Consider the following 9688-nt stretch of genomic DNA (forward strand, 5'->3'; position numbering starts at 1 on the left):
AAATATTTGTATTCTATCACTTAATAAAAAAGTACATTATTTATATTGTGTAGTCTAATCAGAATGCAGAGCATGGCTGAAAAATATGACATCCTTGTCAATGAACTATTTGGAGTAATAAAATAATCATATGTTTCAGCTAGACATATATAGTAGGCAATCAATAAATATTCTAATAACTTGAGTGTCTGAGGATGTGTTCTTAAAAATCACTACCATTTTGACTCACCCCCTCCAGGTCTCTGTTTTGTCGTTATTTTTGACTTGTGTGTTTGTGTGTGTTCCTTAGTTTACTGTTGCCATCACACATAATCTCCCTACTTTTGCCTTTTAACCTTTGTACTAGTGTTAGTGTCAGTTAATCCCATTCTTTTATTATGTGTTTGCCTTTGTCCATGAGAATTTTACTTTTCTTTGTGGTATTTTCTGATTCATATTTTTTATTTTTTTTCTTCTTCTTAAAGAAGTCCCTTTAACATTCCTTGTAATACTGGTTTGGTGGTGATGAACTTCTTCAGCTGTTTCCTGTCTGGGATAACAATACTAATTCCCCCTCTAGCCAACCAGTGGCTTCTCAGTTCATTTATTCAGGTCAGTCTCATTTCAGTTTAAAACTATCCAAGGGAAGATAATTTAATTTGATGGAAATGAATTAATGCCCATCAAAGAGAACTGAGTTAAATATTTTAGAAATCCAGGTTAATGAGTCTGACCAGTTCTGACACATGATTACTAACATTTCCTTTTCTAAGGAAATTACTCATAAGGATTAAACCTTTTCAAAACTAACCAGATTATGTGCTGTCACTCTGAAAATAAATAAAATACAAGACATTATTATTTTATAAACACTTATAAAAACAAATCTGTATATTATTACTCTTCCATAAAAAGTCCCAATTAGAACATATTTATTTATCCAGATGGGGAATATTCATTACCAAAGAAGCCAGTAATATGAAAGAATAAGCTACAAAAACAAGCAAATCACCTTAATGACAATGATCATTAAAAAGGAAACACTTTAGATGAACAATTGATTGCTGGGTTGAGAGTCAAAGCACAGCTTTGCCAAGAATGGAGCTAAAAAACACCCCTGTGTGGAAGGCTGCAGAGATGCTGGCTGTGTGCCAGAACTTAGTTCTAGCCTGTAGGAATTTTTTTCTTTAAAGTATGTCTCCTATATTCATATCAATTTGATTACACTTCTCTACAGGACCATCAAAAATGCTTTGGCATTCACCATGAAGGAACCAACACAGGAACCAGCACTTACAACACTCTTGAGAACAAATGGCTTCTTTGGAAGCTCTTGTCTAATGGAAAGTGGCCAGGACCCAAGTAAACAAACTAAAAATAGTTCCAGTTTAGGAAGGTATATGTTGAATGCTTATTATATGCCATTGGCTATGTATAGATTAATGTAATCCTCTTGACTATCCTATAAAGTGGAGATTACTATTTTTTTATTTTCAGATGCAGAAATGAGGTATGCGAGGGATGAAGAACCCACTCCAGGTTAAGCTGCTAACATGGCCGCTGAACAATTCAAGTTGCTCTTTACAGTACTCCAAAGACTGTTCTCCACACTCTTCTCTCAATGGTTGCAGAGTCACACCAACATGGCCCAAATGCTCTGAATCTAATATTGTGTATAGCCTTATTGATGGATCTAAATATTTTACTGTAACTCCTTGAGGCTAAGAAGGTAGACATGCTAATAGCTTTCAGAGAAAAAGATGGTCAGCCTGGCTTCAAATCTCCCATCTGCCACTTGCTAGCTGTGCAACCTTGAGCTTATTACTCAATTATCTGAAAAAAAGTTTTCCTCCTATGTGAACTTGGTTTAATATAACAAACTTCATAGGTCTGCTGTATAGATTAAATTAGAAAAGGTCAATTAAAGCACTTAATTAAAACAGTATCTAATATTAAAGTGTGGAACAGCTCAGCAGCTTCTAAGGGTTGAAAATATATTTCTAATACTGATTAGAAATTTGATGCTAGGAACCCAGATTTTTCTATAAAGCTCCTTAAATAACAAATATAAACTATACCCAAGACTGCCAAAAAAAAAAAAAAAAAAAAAAGGAGATAAGCTATGCCTACCTACATCAATCTATCTGCTCCAGTGTTTTTTGTTTTGTTTTGTTTTTTGTTTTCTTTTGTTTTTAAGGCCAACAAGAAAGTTGAGAGTTGCAATGACAATTTTAAAACTAAGCAACTATCAGGTACTAAAGATGGAAGACACAGTTAAGTGAACATTTTATCTGAGAGGATGCAAGGTCTAGTTACACTTAACTGATACTGAACTCAAGGAGTGCAAGCTTCGGTTCTATTTATAATACTTTTAGCTCTAGTTAAGTAAGTTATACTAATAATTGCCTAACACTATTTGGTTATAACAGAAAGAGCTAATGGCTTACCACAAGTTTCTTATGAGGTAACTTCCACTATTATCTCAGTTTTATAGATTCAAAAACTGGCACCTAGAGTTTCAATGGCTTGCCCAAGGGCCTACAATGTCAGAACCAAGGAACTCTGAGTCCCCACTCTTACTACTAACATGCATTGGCTCTCTAAGGTAGGAGTGGCTGAAAATATAAAATGAAAGACATTAAATATATTAACATCTCCTTAATAATATAGGTAACAAATCCCCATTTCAAGCTTAAAATATAAGCATGCATTTTTTATTTATAGAAAATTACTTTCAATGCCCTTCCAAATAAATATAAAACAATATTTAAAAAAACACTGACAAGGGAATCCTACATTTCAAAATTCAAAAACTACATTTGCCATTGTTTTTAATCCTATTTTTCACAGAGTCCTTTCTTTATCGCCAAACTTTATTGTAAAAAATTTCATATATACAGAAAAGTGTATTGAAATGATAGTACAATAAGCAGCCACACACTCTCCATCTAGATCCATCAATAGTAGCATTTGGCTATATATACTTTCTCTTTCTCTACACACACACACACACACACACACACACACACACACACACACAGACATGAGGGGTGAGTTGGTGTTTTCTTTTGTTTTTGTTTGATTTGCTCTACCATTTGAAAAAATTGTAGATATAATATTTTTCTAAATACTTTCTCATAAATCCCTTAAGAATAAGGAACCCATTTGGTGCTTTGTTGGCAAATATGTTAATTTAATTTTCCTCATCTTAGTTTATAAGTGAGTCTAAATCAAGGGATACCCAAAATTTATAAATCTTAACTAACTCAGAATTAACATATGAATAGAATAACCCTTGCCTGCAATTGCTAAACAAAGTATCTGTGAGTCTTTTAGTAAGTTCCCCTGCCACAGTTAAGTACTATCACCATCCTCATATAAAAAAAGATGTGCAAGGGCCGGCCGAGTGGCGCGATGGTTAAGAACTCGCTTGGGACGCCAGAGGGCCCCATTTCGGATCCCACATATGAGGGCCAGTGACACTGCCCTCTACAGCTAAGATGCTGAACAACAGCTCAACCTGGAGCTGGGCTGCCGTGAGTCGCTGGTGAAGGTGTAGGCTGCAGCCCCTGCTGCAGTGGGTTGCCATGGGCTACCGTGTGTAGCCAGCAGCCAGTGTGAGCGGCCAGAACCGCAGTGAGCGGCCGTCCAGAAGCCGGTGACTGATCTGCCTCGCCCGGGAAGAGCACAATGATGGTGCCAAATTAGGCCAGTGAAGCAACGTCCTCCACAACTAGACTGAAGAACAAAAGGACAGCAACTTGTCTGTTCCCCTTCCTCCAATTCCCCACCACTGTTCCCATCCTCCCAATTCCCAATAAAAGTCTTTAAAAAAAAAAAAAGATGTGCAAATCACAAGGTTCCTATGTGCTGAATTCAAGTAGAGCTCAACCATCATTTTTACAATTATGCCTGGTATCCATGGTGCTTTTCCTCAGCATTTTAGCTTTTGTGTGTTGAGAGAAACTCTCATTACTCCCTCTACTTTGTTTAATATTCAATATATTAGTCTTAAAACTCCAATAAACAATTATCATTGTTTAAACATTAAACAATCACTATTCCACAATGTTTACTCATTACTAAAAAAAATAAATAAAAAGGAAGTCGTCATAATATTTATTCTATTGTCCTATAGTGAAAGTTAAATGAGCCGAGAGTATATTCACAGAGCTTTAATAACACCAGGCATACAGTAAGTGTTTGAAAAATGTTAGCTATTTCTGTAACATCACAATGATTAGAGAAGCAGTTCTCAAACTTTCTGGTCTCTGAATCCCTTTATTGAGAATTCTAAAGAGATTTTGTTTAAATTGGTTATATTTATCACTAGCTATCATTGAAGAAATTAAAATGGAAAAAAATTAAACATTAATGATGTTTATATTTATATACGTAATAATACATGCATTATATGTTAAAGTAAATAATATATTTTAGTAGAAAATAACTGTTTTCTCTCAAGAAATTAATTAAAAGAGTGGTGTTACTTTACATTTTTGCACATCCTTTTAATGTCTGGCTTCACAGAAGACAGATCGTCTCATATTCACTTCTGAATTTAATCTGCTGCAATATATTCTTTTGGTTGAAGTATGTGAAAAAGATCCAAACTCACAGATATATAGTTGGAAGTAAGAAGAATATTTTAATAGACTTTTCAGAAAACTTTGGATATTCTTCTTGATACTACACCAAAACTCAACAAGTGGTAGTGTATTAAAGCTTCATTGCAATATGCAATCTGAAACCAAACCAATGAAGTGTTCTACTCTGTTACATTAAATGGTCTATTTTGCACTTTAATGGTCTTTTACTTTGGCATAATTTGCTACTACTGATCACCTGAAAAATGTTGGTTCACTGAGTTATACACTTATTTCAAATATTAAAATATTTTATTAAACAAAATATATTTGTTACCATCACCACCATCTTTATTAGAAAAGTCTACAAGGAGTAGAAAATTCTCATGCTCACAGTGACTGTTACAAGTTTTCCAAAATTATGGTGTTTTTTTGAAAGCTTGAATTGTATCAATGGCAACAAATACTATCAGCTGGCTTCCTTTGAAGTGACAAGATCACTTCTTTCTTTTTTAAGTAAATATTTGCCAAATACCCAATTATTAAAAAAAAATAGTTTCAGTTAATATTTCATGTAAAAATTGTGTTCCATGAAAAGAAGGGGGCTGTTCAACTCTCAAGTCAAAAGGACAAGTGCTAATTCTTAAAACAACCATCATATTTCAGTACACAGCAGAAACGCTTTCTGTGTACTTCTCATTCCATCACACAAAATATTAAACAGACACGTGCCCTCTTACTTCTGGAAAAGATGGACTAACAGACACAGGTTTTATCCTAGCCCTGCAAGGACCAAAAAAGACATACAAAATTTATTAATCAAAAGTCTTTAAAAACACTGGACATCAGTCAACAAAGAGCATCAATCCCTGACAGACAGGCAACAAATGAAGCCAGCCCTACAAGTGTCCTAATTCATTCCTTCGAGATAGTTTCTGTGTCATGACATAGAGAGAGGGACTGAGGAAGGGCTGATGGACTACTCCCTGAGTGAGGAGACTTGAGAATCCAAGTAGCTAACTAAGTAGTCACAGGAAAGAAGAGAGACCTACAAATGAAACAGCCCTGGAAATCTTCACAGGGGCTCCCTCAAGAGTTCATTAGGGTTCTGATCAGCAATTGATGTATTTATTACTTGTTTATGTTTTTGTTCATTCTTTAATGTTATTATATTATTATTATTTCTAGCCTTATACCCTCTTGAGGGGCATTATTTTAATTAGATATTTATTTTGGAAACTTCCTAGAGTCAATATAATTCCAGCCACTTCAAAAATAGAAAGAATTCTTCTCAGATGAAATGTCATTGCTGATTCTGGTGTAAGGGCCATGTGATTCTTTGCATAACTCCGAAGATTTGATTTGTGGCATGATAGGACAAATCCAATCCTTTTACATCATTTCCAGAAAAGATGTTATACACATTTTAAATGATCAGTATTACATAAGCCATCATCCTTGTATAGTCACCTATACAAGTCATATTATATTTAAAAACTCCTGTTGGCTTTATCTATAATTTAAAATCATTGGAATGCTCATTGAACAATTTTATCTACTCCAAATAAAGGTTCAAATCTGACCCAGTGATTCTTCCCTTTGTAACATTTAGCTAAATTATCATCCTGAAACACAACATTAATTAGTTGATGTCTATGAACACCAGAGTTGATCAACTGATGGACAATCTTTCTACCTAATTATCATGTGCTGGGATTATTTAGTAAATAGGCACCTGCTACAATGTCCTCTCTTGCAGAGTTCTTGGCAGAATTCTCACTTTCACAGAGAATATTTGGCTCACTCAAAATTAGTCCTCTTCACTCTTTCTTATAAATTCTGATTAGACACAGAAGCACATACAGCAATACCTCGGTCAGCGAGCATAATTCATTCCGGAAACAATCTACTCATATTGCAAGATATCGCTTTTTTACCACGTTAAAATGTATTTGGTTTGCAAGCATAATTTGTTCTGGAAACAAACTACTTGTATTGCAAGACAGTGCTCGTTTACCAAGTTAAAATGTATTAGAAATGTTTTGCTCGTCTTGCAGAACACTCGCAAACCATATTACTCACAATCCAAGGTTTTACTGTATATACTCTGTATATGCAAGAAAAAATAAACTCAAAAATTTATATTTTCTTCCTTTTTTAGGCATATGTTGTCATCTTGCTTATCAGTAATAACTATACATATGCAGTAAGTCCTCACTTAACATTAATAGGTTCTATGACTTTAAGGAAATGATGTATAGAGAAACCAGTTTCACCATAGGCTAATTGATATAATCAAGAGTTAAATTCCTACAGCATCTCATCAACATTATAACAAAATAACACAGTGAAATGATGTCATTTGAGGACCTGCTGATATATATACTTAAACATTGAAACAAAGATATATGTATATGTATAATACATGTATACATGTATTCTATTCTATTTATTAATATCAATAAAAGCCAACCATCTACTATCAAGGTTACCCTTTTGGAGGGGTCATTACAACTACTCCATTGCAAAATTTATTTTCACTTTTTCCTTGAGTTTCATTTTGAACTCATGGCCATTTATAAGACTTAAATTATTTCAATTACTTACAATTTCAAGCTTACATTTTCATCTCTTAGCCAGTAAAGAGCCTCCTTCAGCTGGGTTATTTGTCCATTTAATAATAGCCCTGGTAGGTTTTAAAAGCTTTCTTGCTTTGGGGCAGTAATGGAAAGTTTTATGCCAATTCTGAATTATCTCTGTCCTAGAATAGAATAGAATCTTCTAAGTAGCTCTGGCTCTCTTTTGTGTGACTAGGATTAAAAATAAAAATCTTGGCTCATAAGAGTACTGGTAGCATGAAGATGTAGCTGCTGATCATCTTCGATTTTAAAGAAATATAAAAATCAATTGATTAAAAAAAATGAGTACTATAGTTCTGTTCAGGAGTGCGAGTACAGCAAATCCAGGGGTGTCTTTTCAATAAGTCCATTATTTCCCCCCTTTTTTTTTAGAAGCTGTTTATTTTCTGTCAACATTATTTTCCTTTTCTGATTAAGACTTTGTGGAAAGCAGCATAAGACCACTCGGTGGCTGTTCCTACCCATTCCGTGGCCTGAGCAGTGGGGGCTGCAGATCAGTCTTCAGAGGCTGGCTGGGCGCTCCAAGTCTTCAGTAGGGAACTGCTGGATGGGCACAGAGGGCACCTGCACGCCTTCAGACCGGTCTGGGACCTCACGCTGAACAGTAGTGAACTCAGGAACAGGAGCAGTCCATGCACCTGGAAATTCCTCCTTGGTCACAGTCTTTTCAGCAGCGGCCTGTCTTCCTTTTCAATCTCTTCCGGGTGTCTGTAGAAGGAGAGGTCAGGCCTGACCTCCCATGGGTGTTTAAGGGAGATGTCCACACATGTGCAGAACACCCTGGGCCAGCATTCATCACCTCCAACCTGCTGAGTGGGCTCTCTTGTTACAGCATGGAGTTGCAACGTCCACAGAGTGCAGCAGAGAGTCTGTGTTACGCATAGCAATGGTAAGCAGGTTATAAAGGAGCCTCTCTGAGCGGCTGGTGATCAGCTCTGGGATCAGTAAGGACCGGAGGACATAGCTCCCAGAAGTCTGCCTGGATCTGGTTAGAGAAAATTCCAGGAGTGTAGCAGCCAGCAATTGGAGTGTAGCTCTAGTGGCAGCAGCAAACTTCAGCACGGCTTGCTGGTCGGTATTCCTGGAGGATATGACACTGACATCAACCAGGTTTTCAATGGCAACGATGACACGAGCTACCAGCAGAAGCTTCTCCTGGGTTCTCTTCAGACTTACGATGTAGATGTCATCCCTTTTCCTTTTGTAAATGAACTGTTCTAATCGGAAGTCAAGTTTGGTGCCAGCTAAATGGGTTCCTGCGACAAGGAGTAGAAAGACATCCTTCTGCTTCATTTGCAGGACATCGAGTGCTCTGGATATCAAGTTCCCCTTCAGTTACTACAGGAACCCAATACACCACCAGATGAACCTTGTACAAAGTGCTGCTGTTAAAGTCCATGGAGAGCTGGTGAATTCCATGGATATCAAAATTTTATCATATACTGTTCTAAGACATTTAGCAAGTAAGTATTTCATCATCCCTTTTATTAGTAATTTATTGTTTGCATTTATTTCCCAAGGGTTACTTTTTTAGTAATCAAGGCATAAGGCACAAAGAGACTGAACAAGGAAAAATAAATCGGTAAACAGAGCATCTGTGTAACATACACACAGACATGACTCAAGTTGTAAAGGCATGGGCATTTGGTGGTAGTGGTGGGGGGTGTTCTGCCTACCTCAGGAGGTAATTTCAGGCTATTTAAATGTCTCTTCTTCATCCAATTTCAGTGTATTAATTCTTAAAAAGAAATATTTCTTTTCCACGTAGAACTGCCACCTACTTGAAAGGTATCTCTAATTTGCATAAGTAATTCAAACCACAAATATTTTAAGTGGAAAAGTTTACAACATAGACCAGAATTTAAAATGTCATAGTAATATTCTTTCTTTATAATTACTAAATTATATTTTGATCTGTATCAAGATTCTTAAAGGTTCCCTAATCAATAAGTTTTTAAAAATACTGTATGCTGTGTTTTTCTCTTGGAGACTAACAATATATATCACACACTAGAATATAAGGCTCCTAAAACATATATCAAAATACTATTTAATTTTTTTAAACCATATTTACTTGAACACAATGCCCATTTTGAGCAATAGGTGTTTGCAGACCCAGTGTTCACAAAATATAATTTTAAAAATATTAATGTATATAATTTTCAAACTTGTTTTCTGTTTTGCTGCTTATTTTTCTACATGACATCCTGTAGGAATAATGAGGACAAATGTTTTACCTTGAAAACAGATTCACATTTATAATTTAGTCCGCAAATGTTTCTTTCTGCTAGAAAATTCTCCATACAAAATCTTCCAGTTAATGAATCAGGTCCATATATTACCTTATTTTTAGTATTGTTTCTGCACCAGTAAGTCCACATAAATTTTCCAGGATCCTTTCTGGCTATAAAATTATATATGCAAAATATATTCATCATTCTCCCTTTAACAAAATTCCTCATTGCCTAAGTCTTTCTACACTAT

The 9688-nt window shown here is 35.4% G+C and overlaps 1 pseudogene; it reads right to left on the reverse strand.

The window, feature by feature from the left end:
- Positions 1-7599: 7599 nt before the first annotated feature.
- On the reverse strand, positions 7600-9295 carry LOC109375597 (40S ribosomal protein SA pseudogene; annotated as a pseudogene).
- Positions 9296-9688: the final 393 nt, after the last annotated feature.

The sequence above is a fragment of the Hipposideros armiger genome, unplaced genomic scaffold (genome assembly GCF_001890085.2).
Source record: "Hipposideros armiger isolate ML-2016 unplaced genomic scaffold, ASM189008v1 scaffold_979, whole genome shotgun sequence".
Taxonomy (NCBI): Eukaryota; Metazoa; Chordata; class Mammalia; order Chiroptera; family Hipposideridae; genus Hipposideros; species Hipposideros armiger.